The following is a 13,799-nucleotide window of genomic DNA, read 5'->3' on the forward strand; positions in this document are numbered from 1 at the left end:
GGAAGCCTGAGTCCTTCCTAAATCTAGAGGCTTCCTTTAATGTGCATCTTGGATGTCAGAGATTCCAGTGTTTCTGCAACATTCCGCAGAGGGTTGGCTCCTGAACAGTGAAGTAGGGAGCCCAGGACACACAGCTATATGGAAGGAAGCCTGCTAACAAATGTCACCTCTTCTAGAGGCATGACTGTACCATGTGTTTTCACATGCTGCATCCGCATCTTTAAATGTGCATGTGTCTACACACTACCTACCACCACCATACTGCCCACCACCACCAAACTTCCAAAACTGCCTGGCTTGTGTCCCTATTTTGTGAAACCTCCCTTACCTGCTTTGGGCAAAAGTGATTGATCTTCCATTTGTGACACAATAGGATGTTGTTCCCACTTCTAGTACAGAATCCATCTTTGTGCTCTGTGGTCTACTCTTCACCCACTCCAGGTGTTTGGAGCCATGTCCTCTCTATAGTTGGAACTCTAGTGCCTACAACAGCTATTAACATAAGTGTGTTAATTATACAATTGAAACATTGCAAGTTCACACTAGTTTATACATAATAGCCCCTTGAACTTGGTCTTATTTTCTCCATTTTAAAATATTTTTAATCTCAAAAATAATTTTTGCATATGTGTAATGCAATCATTCTATCAACCTACAAATGCTAATTATGCACTTAGTGTATGCCAGGAACTCCTCCAGGTAATGGGAGTACCAGCAATTAAGAACAAACAACTAGGCAAACAACACCCATCCTCTCATGAAACACATAAAAATATACAAATAGTCAAATAAATGTATTTCAACCAATGATAGGTGCTTTCAAGAATAAAAGCATAGAGCAGCTTCTAGGAATAGAGGGGTAAGGAGTTATGTCATATAAAAGGTCAGAGAAGAACTCATTACAAAGATGACAGTTGAGCAGAAACTTAAAGTGATAGCCACAGCCAGGTGGATCTATTGAGAGAGAACAAACTGAGAAGTAGAAAGAGCAGTTGTAAATGCCACAAAATAGGAAGCACTTGATGCCTGGAAAGTAAAGCAAGGAGACAAGTCTGACTGGAGATAGCTGTTTTCGGAGGACAGTGGTAACAGATGGCATCACAGAAAAAATAGTGGAGAGAGAATGTTATTGTAGACCAGGAGCATGAGAGGACATACAGGAGGGTTCTTAATAAAAAAGCAACACTATTTCTCTGATATTGTAGAAAAGACTTGTTTCTAGCTGCCATGTGGGAGAATAGCCCACAGCAGAGGCTGGGAAGCTGGAAAACCACTTAGTGCCTGTACGAGTTTCCTAGGGCTGCTGTAACAAGTACCACACAGTCTGAGTGGCTTAAATGAGAGAAATTTATTATCTCCAAGTTCAGAAGTCTGTGATCAAGGTTTCTGCAGCGTAGTTTCTCTCTGAGGGTTATACAGGAGAAAGTAGGCCTTTCTCCTAGCTTGTGGTGATTTTTTCCCCAAACTTTGATGTTCTCTGGCTTGTGGATGCATCATCGAGATCTTTGTCTTTGTCTTTATGTGACATTCTCCCTCTGTGCTGTCGGACTCTGTATCCAAACTTCACTTTTACAGGGACAGCAGTCATATCGGATTAGGGCCCACCATAATGACCTCCTTGTAATTTAACTACATTCACCAAGAATCTCATTTCAAAATAAGGTCACATTCTGAGGTCCTGGGGGTTAGGACTTTGATATATCTTTCTAGGGAAACAATTCAATTCATACCAGTGGAGATAGTTCAGTCTAGAAATGATGGAGGTTTATACCAGAGCATTAACATTGGAGGCAGAAAGAAGTTGTCAGTGTAAAGATTATTTTGAAGACAGAACCAACAGTTTTTTCTGATGAATTGCATGTGTGGTATGAAGAGAAGGCAGAAAGGAAGACTTCAGGCTTTTCGACCTAATTTCTTTGTCTGAGAGTAAGAAGATTCAGTGAGATACAGGTGTGCAGGTACCATGGAAAAATTTGCTTCCTGACATGTTAGCATGTTAGCTTTGAGGTCTTATTAGATTTCTAAGAAAAGATATTGACAAATACTTCAGCTTACGAAAATTTATAGCTGCAAAATATTTAATCATCTTTGTTCAGTCATTAAGTAGTACAGATGAGAAGGCCAGTGTTTTACAAATGCTTTATTTAAAATACAAAATAAAATGCTTTGCTTTCAAGGACACTGAAACATGTAGTGACAGCAACAGAATAAAACACAAAAAATACCACACTCAGTGCTTTGGATTCCCATTCCTTTACTTTTTCCATTATAGTACCAGGCATTCTTCAGGCTTTTTTTTTTTTTTAGCTCCACACTCACTTAGGCAACTGTAATTGGTAGCCTAATATAACAAGAACATAAATAATTACAATTAAATAAGTCTAGCAGTAAGAGAATGATTTCAGTGTGAGGTATTTGTAGTTCGTTATTTAATCACAGAATTCATAAACATGACAAGCTGGTCAAAAATAATCCTGTCTAGCATAATTTTGGAGGTTGAATAGGTCGCCCTCCCAACAGGGCTCTAGAGCTCCACTGGAGGATCTAATTTTGAGACTTTGCTGCCTGGAAGTGCAGAAGCTGAGTCAGGCATGCAGCTCCTCCTGCTCACGTGCCACCTGGCAGCTGACACAATCCCAAGAGAACATTGTGTCCATTTAAAGATTTGGTTGATGTCAGCTTTCTATATTTGGCACTCTGACTAAATTTACATGTCAGGAGGTTTTGAAAAATATAATCAGTGTGTTGGTTTTCCACTAGCCTTGGAAGAAAAATGATTTTTTTTAAGTTAAAATTTTCTGTATTTTTTCTCTGTACTTTCTTAATTTTCAATAGAATATTCATCAAATATGACTACGGAGAATAAAGCAAAGAAATATTATTTATAATGTTCATGTTTATTTCACATATACACACATAGGACTACAAAAATATGGAGTCATCCTTTTTGGCCTCTTTAAAACAATTTTTAAATATTGTGGGTGGATATTTTATTGTGACTGCTGTGGCATTTTTTTATTCATCATTGTAACAGTTGATTAACTGCAACCTATACAAAATATTGAGTCCTGGCTGGTGTGGCTCAGTGGACTGAGTGGTGGTCTGAGGACCATAGGGTCACTGGTTCGATTCCCAGTCAGAGCACACACTTGGGTTGTGGGCCAGGACCCCAGTAGGAGGCGCACAAGAGACAACCACACATTGATGTTTTTCTCCCTCTCTTTTCCCCTCTCTTCCCTTCTCTCTAAAAATAAATAAATAAATAAAATCTTTTAACAAAGAAATAATAGAGTAACTGCAGAGAACCAAAGAGATTATATCCATCAGGAAGTTTATGCTTCTGGGAATTGCAGTTATTTACCTACTGAAGGGTTGTGGGAGGTAGTGGGGATTTCATTATCTGACCAAAGTCAGGAGACCACCAAGCAGCCTGAGAAAATTTATGAAAGAGAAGAGACAGGATATATTTGCCATACATTGTTATATTTTAAAGATTCATATGCCCTTAATGTCCAGGGAGTTGAAACTCAACCCAAAACAGCACTCAGATTTACCAAATATCATTCCTTTTAATGCTTCCAATTAACAAATTCTAATACTAACAAAAGGAGGAGAAGAAGAGTAGGGAGAGCCTGTAGCTTCCTGTAAGACAAAATATTTGATTCATTTGCAGACTGGACACACACACCAAAGCATAATAAAGGCTGCATTATGGAAAAGTGCTAAATATTGATAGTTACCAAATTCTCGTCTAATAAAGATATGTTGTACTTCACACTAAAAATGTAACAAAATGAATTTCTCTAGAAGGCAACATGGGTTGTTTATTAGTGAGAGTATTCTCCTCTAGATATTTTCTACAAAAGGACATTTTAAAAAACAAAAACAATGTCACTTCCACTGTGCATATATGCACCCATTTCCATGGGTGAAAAAGAAATGATGATGATATACACACTTCTGATTATGTGGCATTGATAAATTCCATCAGCCCAATAGAAGTCATATCTTTTGCCTTTAAGGGATAAAATATAGTGTTGTATATTACAGTGCCCTGAAGACCCTCTGGGCAGTTGCAGTAAGTTAGGCCATCCAAAATGCCCACTAAGGTATGAGGCTGGGTGGGTAAAAACACCAAGCAAAGTGGGTTTGAACTACTTTGCCTTTCCAATAGTCTTGAAAAGCAGAAGAGATTTTCATCTTTCAGGTGGCTTGGATAGGAATGATCCCAATAAAATGCAGAGATGGAATTTTTAAATTCCTCTTAACCCTGCCCTTTGGGTCTATGGTTCACATATAGTATCAGCCTAATGAGAAATACAGATACACATCTTCCTCAGCCTCAGTGTCCAGTAGAGGGCACTGGACAGGCAGGGCTGCAATGTGGGACCTGACCGTGATCTTCAAAGGAGAACAAGCAGATCTTTAGGGAAAAAAAATGAAATAATACTTTTTTCAAAGGTCAAATTAATCTGCAAGGCTTGACACTTATTCTTTAAATGCAATGTGAAACTGGCACTACTGTTGTGTTCAAATATTAACTTTAAAAAGTGAGATTGCAGGTCACAATGTGTTTCGACAATGATCAGTGAAGATGAAGTTGTAATGAAGTTGTTACAGCAGAACTGCAATCTTCAGTTGATGATGTTTCCATTGAGAGGGCAGCAGAAATTGTATAATTTCTGGCCTTCAATGTTTTCTTTTAAATTTAAACACTAAAACTGGAAATCCAAATTTGGGGAGCTTTTATTTTCTGAGAGTGATAAATAATTATTGAACATTCTCAAGTTCCGAGCATTATTTAAACACCCTGGCCAAGAGTCTTGTTTGTGTCTTAAGATAATACGACTTCTATATTATAAATAAATGTACCCTCAAAAATATTGTCATAGAGGAAAAATTTCCTTTTGTGCTCTCTAATTTATTTGTTTATTTTAATTATTTTACTGTTGTTCAAGTAGAGTTGTCTGCATTTACCATCTACTACTCCTCCCCCAGCCATCCCCACCTCCCTCCCCTGATTCCACCTCCCCTTGGTTTTGTCCATGTGTCCTTTATAGATGTTCCTGAAAACCCTCCCCTCCTTCCCCATCCATTATCTCCTCCCACCTCCCATCTGGTTACTGTCAGATTGTTCTTAATTTGGATGTCTCTGTTTATACTTTGCTTGCTTGTTTGTTTATAAACTTTATAAACACATGTGGGAAAAAATAGGGTGGCAAGGTTGAGAAAAATGCCCTGAATGCAATTGAATTGCAGAACATTACAAAAGAAATGTAAAAGGTGACCATACTAATAAGGGTAGGGTATTTTATGTAAATGATAAATAAACACAGTCCAGAAAAGGGCATGTTCTATGACACTGAATCCTGCTAAAGCTTTCCTGGGGCAAGGCTTCTACGCTAATGGCAACCGGCATATACCTGGTGCTGCACTTTCCCTTTCAATGAATGAGAGTATAACACACATTGCTGCACACCTTTTGTACAGCCACTTGGACTTGGACTTACATCAAAGAACACCCTAAAGACAAAAAATTTTAAAAAGCAACCATATGTGAATGATATTATAATGCTGGATATTCTGAAATTCAACATTTCTGCAGTTTTGCATTAAAACCAGTGAGGTTTTGGTGGACAGAATTCACAACATCTGCTACTCCTTGGAAGGGTAGAAAACAAAGACCAGGAAGGCTTTTTGGCTTCTACACACATTTCATTGAAGAAGAGTTCGATCTTTGAATTTTTTATTTTTATTCCGTATCCTTGTGGAACGCACACAGCACAGCAGCAGAGCTGCATGTGGTGACCAGTTGCAGCTGGTAATCTGGCCCCTCTACGTGGTGGTGCTGTTGCTCAGAAGGAAAACCGAGAACCACAGAACCATACCTTTCCTTCCCTCCCACTGCTCTGCAAAATGATTAGTCATCATCACAGTGGTCGCTTGGTTTCACTCAGTCTTATTTGGAAGCTGCCAAGATGTAGTCAGATGCTAACACCATGATACAGGAGCATTTAAACACTGCAGACAGACAGCATGGCAGCAGCAACGGAGCCTTTTTATCTCAAGCCCCAGATAGCAAGGCAGCAGAACAGACAGTTTAACACAGGGGGACAGCGATGGAAAGTGTGGCAGCACAAGAGAGCACATGCTGTAACAGGCTGACAGACGACATTTGGCTTGTAGCAGCACATGGGCTCAAAAGCAATAGAAAGACAGAAAATAAGCTTTTAATTTTCTTCCTAGAAATTAGGTCCAGCTTCTGACTACTGTTCTGTGTTGGTCAGGGTTTTGAATACATAAAATCAGACAGGCTTTAATTCATAGCTGGTAATAAGTTTTCCTTCCTTCTTCTTTCCTTCCTTCCTTCTTTCCTCCCTCCCATCCTCTCTCCCTCCCATCCTCCCTCCGTTACTTCTTCTCCATTGTGTCTCTTTCCATCTGGTGTAAACAAATATTCTGTTTCTTAAATGGCTGGTGTCATCATTCATATATATACCTTCATTTATTTATTGACACATTCATTTCTTCAAAAGTACCTTCGATGGATCAGGCACTGTTTAGTTGATAGGAACATGTCAGTGAGCAAAAGAGGCAGACATCCCTGCCCTCCTGAAGCTTACATACCAAAGTGCGGTAACTGAAAATACACATGCAAAAAATATACAATAGACCAGATGGCATGCAGGTCACATAGCAAAGTAAAGCAGGAAATGGAATAGGAAATGCTAATTTGGGTCCAGGGGAAAGTTGTACTTTGAAATAATGTGGTAAAAAAAAACTTGTGGAGGTGAGGAAACAAGCATGGGTGTAAAGGGGGGCAGGTAAAGGAAAGGACAGCGTCGAAGGTGTTGGGCTGAAGATATTTGCTATGTTACTTGATTACTTCTAACCCATGCCAACCTGGTATCCATCCTGCTCCCCATTTATCTTTCTCCATATTTTTATATATTTATTCATTTTACGAGCATTTATTGACCACCTATTATGTATGCTGTACCACTAACTGAAATGGCAAAAATGAATTAAATTACCCTTAATAGAGTCACTGTCTAGAGGAGTATATAGGTAAATATATTTATCAGTTCATTCTTGCTTAAAGCTTTACCATAATTTGTTTCCTGGATTATTTTGAGGCGGTCATATATTATCAGTCTGTCAGCCAGCACTCCTAAAAATATATGAACTGGAAAGTAATTATGACGATATAATTGTTACACATGTTTAATTATTTTAAAGCCCCCTGTTTCTAAGAAGGAGGCTAGGTCACTTTGAGCTCATTTGATGACGTATGGGAAGTCCAAAGGTGTTTGTTCAGGGCTGTAGCTCCGACTTCTGCTAAATTGGCTGACCCAAGGGCCATTTTCTATCACCAACATGTTGTCTCCATTCTGCATCTCTTATGCTGAGACTTTCTTTGCAACTTGTAGAATATTCAGTTCTGGTTCTTCTTCTGCTCTCTTCACCTTTGCATGGCCCCCAGGAATTCAGATTTCTCTCACTGCACTTAGCAGCGCTCAGTTACTTCTGATTGCTGTTCCCCCACTCTGCTCTAAGGCCCTGTTTTGCATATCCAAGACCTAGGTAGGTTCTCAGCTAAAACAAATTGGTCTTTGACTATTTTAGTAGCATAGAAATTTCCTTTGTAAGGTTGCCCTGAATGGAACTGGTAATTTTAAATAAAACATTTTTTATGCCAAAAAATAATGTTCACTCAGAGGTTGGCATTTGAAATGAGTAAACTTCCTTTTTCTATTTCTGATCATTTATTAGCAAGTTCCCAAGCCATTAGCAACAGGGGCAGGCCTTTCCAGTCATCCTTATTATAGCCTTTGGCACCTTCCTATCCCTGTGCTGCGGCCCTGGGATGGTTCTATGTCCCGAAGTGCTCAGGTCATTGCTGCTCACCTACATCAGGAGTGACCCACTTTGTGTCCTTCAAAAGAAGCAGCTTTGCCTATTGCTGAGCCTCACAGCAATAGGGGATAGGGAAGCACTCAGGTGTGGTTTCCTTACCACAGGTTTCATTTCTTTGGGCTCAGTGGCTTTTACAGCCAGCCAGAGTATCAACTAAGCCTTTCCCCAAGTCTTCCTCCCCTACCACCAGAGTTGTGTCCCCCTGCATGACCTGCAATACCCAGGCTGAAAAGCTGTCAGTCCACAATTGACTAACCTGCTGCATCATCTCTCCATTGTGACTTCAAATTTTAAATACAGCTCCAGAGAAAAGAATAAAAATTTGACAAACTTAAATAGAATCTTAGTACTTCAATACAATGAAAGTGTAATAGAACAGAATGTAAAACTGGAAGGTGGAGGAAATGAAGCAAGTTTTCCTACCTCTTATTAGTCTGGATCCAGTAAAGACAGAAAACTACCCTCCATCTAGGGACAATGGGCCAAGGCCAAGGGCTGGGCAGTCCTTCTGTGAATGCACTAAAGAGAAGAGAGCTTTCCTCTCAAGGATTTTCCCTGGATCAAGTATGAATAATAGTCATATTGAACTAACTCATTCTCCTTTATGAAAACCAGTTGAGGCAGAAATATACTATTTGTACTTCCACAAGCTCTAGCCCCCTCTCAAAAGTTTCAGATAAATGTTTCTCAAATCAACTCTATAAGTTTTCAATGTAGAGCTCAGTTTTATGGTCTCATTGTTATATAGTTCAAATTGGTTCCAGGTGGTTTACACAGGTGAGCTCAGAGGGAGGACAAGGAAGGGTGTGTCTCTTTTGAGGCTTGGGCTGGTTCTCAAGTGCTGATCACTGTTCTCCATTTTGAACTTGTACCCCCAGAAAAATAGCAAAAAGAAAGAAGGACATGCACCTGAGACAACATAAAGGGAGGAGAAAGTGCTCAGGTTCAACCAGCATCTTCAGGTGCCTAAGGAAATCTAGGTGGTTATCAGTTCAACCCTTGATGAACCCTATGTTCAGTTCTAAGACTTAGAGAATGTTTTTCCCTTTCTTCCTTGTCCTTCAAGAACCATTTATTTATACAGGATAGGAGCATTCTCTTTTTCTTTTTTTTTCAACACTGGCATGCCATTCTTTTGTTCCTCATGTCCTGCCAGCATAGGAGTACTTCACTGATCTTTCAGCCTTCAGATTATTTCCTGAATCTCCCCCATACCTCACAGTGTATTTGCTTTGGGATCCTTCCAGCTTTATACAAGTGCCCAATACTGAGCAGAATGTTTTCTGGTGTCCCAGAACTGAGATCTGAGGTCCATAGCTTAGGTTATTAAAAAAGAAAAAGACATCAGCAAGTGGTAACTAGATAACTCCCTTTGGAGTTCATTAAGAATTGAAAAATATAGACTTGCTCCCTGAAAACATCATTCAAGTTGTTTGTCCCCAAATCAGACTATAAAATCTATAGGCAAACAATCAGAGCTGAGAGGGAAGGAGAGGATACAAAATCTGAAAGTTGTCAGTCTGATGGAGAATGCTGGGCTTTCCAATTTGTTCCCTGAAGAAAGAAGAGAGAATTTCTTTTCTTCCCACCCCAGGTGAATTGAGAGGTCTTTTAAGAGAGTCAGTCATATGGATGGAGGGGAATAGAAGAGGAAGAAACTGACATTTCAGTATCTTGTTTAAAGTTCACTTAAGCAACAGAAAAATTAGTCTTCCCCATACTTTAAACAGGAAGATGAAGAATTGAAGAAACAGAGCAGAGGGAAAGGATAGTAGTGGACAAACATATACTCTTTCATTTGGTATGACAAGATTGATTGAGTTGACTGTAAGTCAAGTGGGCAGAGCAGTAGGAGGGGCTTTAAGAAAGGAGACACAATGGCAAGAGGCCATGAGGTTGACCGCTGCTGTGAAAGCTGAAGAAGGGCTCTGAGAGAACAGCTCAAAGTGGATCGTCTGAATCATGCTCCTGGTAAGCATTATGTGGCAGTGAGGATCAACATGGGCTGATGGCAGTAGCAACAGAGAGATGCCTGCGTTTTTTCTCCATTTGGCAGGGAATATCAAATGGACCTCTTATTTTTTTAAATATATTAATTCTGTGGATTTTTTGAATAATTTGCAACAGGGAAAATCTCTAAGAGTGTGATGATAAACTCCCTAAGAATTTTATTAGGGAAAAATAACCAGTCTAATTACATTTAGAGAAGTAAAGGAATTTGATACTAATTATACCCCATAATATGTAAAACCCTTTATAGCGAACCCTGAGAATACATTCTAAAGTAGATGACTCCAGACTTCTGGTCAAGATGAAGACATAGGTAAACATGGCTCAGCTTTTTGCACAACCACATCAAAGTTACAACTAAATTATAGAACACCCATCGTTCAGAACCATCAGAAAGCAAACAAATGGAAGTCCTATAACTATAGAATTAAAGAAGAAACTACAACCTGACTGGTAGGAGGGGTGCAGACATGGAGTGGGCTGATTCCACACCTATGTGTGGTGGGTAAAAATTGGGAGGAATGTCTCAGGAGCACAAGGTCACAGTCCCACATCCAGCTTCCCAGCCCAGGGTTCCAGTCCAGGAAGAGAAGTTTCTACAAATTCTGATGGTAAAAAGCAATGAGGATTGAGGCTATGGAAGAGAGAAACTTCTGGAATCTCTGGCAGATTCTCTTAAAGGGCCCACATATGGACTTACTCAAACTTACCCACTCTGAACTCCAGTGAGAGGAAAACAGGGTAAAAGACAACAAAGATGTATGGGGAGGAACTGATGTTTTCAGCACCTGGGCTGAAGCTGGGGGTGTGGGGCAGCTTTCTCCCAGATAGAAGGGCTGGCAGAGGCCACTTTTCTTTTCCAAATCCTCCCTGCGCAGAGTCACAGAGCCAAAAGATGGGTGCCTGCTGAATCTCCATCAACCTGGCTCACACTGTTTGCCCCACCCTGGTGATTCTCTGAGGCCCTGCCCCACCCAATCTTTGGGCCCAACCAAGATATACCCAGTGGCCTTTCCATATGAATGGCTTGCCTTGGCCCATTTTTCATATTTTTTGCTAAATCATCTCAAACTAGTAGCATCTGGCTTCATCAAGCCCCATACCTCTTGCTAAGTTGCCTGGCACTAGCAGCAGCTGGCCTTGCTTCACATCTTGACCTTTCCTGGTCATCTTCAAGCCTAGCACAAGTAGCAGCCATCTACAGAATGCTTTGTATTTTATGTTGTGTGACCCAGGACAGAACACACGCAGTGGCTGGCCTTGGATGTGCCAATAGCAGTCAAGACTTGACTACAACAGGAGGGTGTACATAATCCACACAGTTGGCACACCTTGAGTACCCACTTTGGATAATAAGGGGGGCTGTGCCATTGGACCCTACAGGAAATTTACTACATTAGGCCACTGTACTAATCCTGAGAGGCATGTGTATATAAATATATGCATCAATTAAAAACATCTCCATTAACAAAGAAAATTCCCTCATACTCTTCTCTAGTCAAACAAACCTTTCCTCCACCACAGCCAAAGAACATTCTATGATTAGCAATTGCTTACATCCTCGCTCTCACCTCTGAAGGTTACCTTTATTTCTCTAAGTACATCAAGATAAATCTCCCATTTTCTTAGATCTATAACAAAATTCTCCATCATTTTCACTGTAACAACTTTGGACATAACCACCATCTGATTTCTTACCTGGATTTGTTTAGCAATATCCTAAGAGGTCTTCCTGCCTCTTCTCTTGTCTTTAGAGTCTACATTTTTAGCAAATAGATCATGTCCTTTCCCAGCATGAAACTCTATTGTTTATCATTAAAATCAGAATACAATGCAAACTCCTTAGTGTGATCTCTAAGACCATGCCGAACTGAGCCCTGCTAACATTTTTTATTTTATTCTCATCACTCTCTGGCCTGTGTACCACTTTCTACTCAAAATCAACTTTCTGTGCCTCTGTGACAACTTCTTTTTTCTCTAAATGTGAATAAACACCACCATCTCTGATTTCAATTTTAAAATATTTGAAGATTTGTTTAATTGACAGTGTATAGATTTAGAATAAGACATAATTTACCAAATCATGTCTGCCACCTTATTTACCCACATGACACTTAGAGAAGCCCCTGCAGCTTGAATAAAAGAAGAGACCAAATGAGGGAAAGGAAGAGTCAGGAGTGGTAAAAAAAAAAAAAAAAAAAAAAAAAAATTCAGCTCCACCAGGAGAGTCTGAGGAGGAAGGACCAGCAGTGACTAACCTATGTCCCCTTTGACATTCTGCACTGGATAAGAGGAAATGAAGGCATACTTCTCTTCTGTCATCTAGATTTCCAAGAGTTGACAGCTAGGTTAAAATAACAGCATGGCACTCCTACACATGCAGGAGCACAGGATGACAAGACATTTAGAAATATGAGAAAAAAAGAAAAACTTTTATATTAGAAAAAGAAAGGAGAAGACAAAATCAAGCCATTAAAATTGGAGTGTGCATCCCAGGTTCTATCATATTTTGAGTGGGCAGTATTGATTAGAAAAGTAAATCAAAGAAAAAATTAGAAAGGCACCAAAATAGAGAAAAAAGAGAGTAAGTTGAAGATTCAGAAGAAATTGTATCAGTCAGGAAAACCTTATAAAAATAAAACAATAAAAATGTAAAAGCTGTAAAACTAGTGTGGTCTTAGAGCCAACAGCACACAGCAGGTGAGCTACGTAGCCTCTTGCCTCTAGAGAAAGGACTACAGTGAACAAACATAGCTCCAGTGTGGCCTGCAGAAAGGACCTCTCCCTCCCTCTGACTTTGTTGGAAAGAGAGATCCATAGGAAAATGAAGTAACTGGAATCAGGAAAAGAATCCCTTGTGGTCTGCTTTGGTTCTTTTACTTTGGAAAAATGTTTGGGAGAGATTTGTACAGCAAAAGGTGAGGCCAGAAAAAAAATGTAAGAATTATTAATGAGAGTGCTAACATGAGCCTGTGAACTTAAATCAACATGCACTTGGCATATTTGCCTTATCTTTCCCTTCAACTTTGTTTGGCATTACTGAGGGTAATAACTTGGTCGTTGCATTTATATTTTCTTCTTTTCTATTCATTTCATTGACATCACTGATTGGAATGTTCTTTTGATTGTGATATGAGTGATTCTTATTATTTGGCCGTGAATTGGAGAAATTGTAATAGTGATTCTCTACTCCTTGATCAGACATAGGACACATGGGCTTGTTCAGATTGAGTAGTGTTATTGCTTGAAGTAATGAACATTATTGATAATACAAGGCCTTAAATTAATTATTAAACATGAATTTTCCATCAAATACATCATTTTCAGTACATGATATTTCACACCTCTTGCTGTGACAGTCTGAAAATGGTAGGAAGAATAGGAAAACCAACTTTGTTTTGTTTGTTTGCTTTCCTGTTTATGGCTTAAACATGTAGTCACAACCCATAACCTGTGCACAAGTTAAGGTAAGTGTGTAGATGAGGATTGTCATTTCGCTTGAATGCTGAGGAATTCATTGTCATCATCACAGCTGGCAATTACTGAGCTAGGAGATACCCACTGTTCTATCCACATTCTATGTTTTAAAGAATTCAGTTCTTACAATGATCTGATACTGCAGGTTACTACTGTTATGCCAGAAAGTTAAATAATTCACTTCAGTTCACACTGTTAACAAATGGCATAGCCAGATTTAAACTTAGATAGTTGGGCTCCAGAGTCCAAGGTCTAAATCACTATACAGAAGCTAGAGGAACACTTAACTCCCAAATTGTTAGGACATGAGAAGTATACTTCAGGGTCACTGTGCTTGTGGCTAGAGTTCTCATATTGTAAGGACCAGTGTCCCAAACAGTGAGGCCTCCTCAGCT

Source organism: Phyllostomus discolor, chromosome 4 (assembly GCF_004126475.2).
Source record: "Phyllostomus discolor isolate MPI-MPIP mPhyDis1 chromosome 4, mPhyDis1.pri.v3, whole genome shotgun sequence".
Lineage (NCBI taxonomy): Eukaryota > Metazoa > Chordata > Mammalia > Chiroptera > Phyllostomidae > Phyllostomus > Phyllostomus discolor.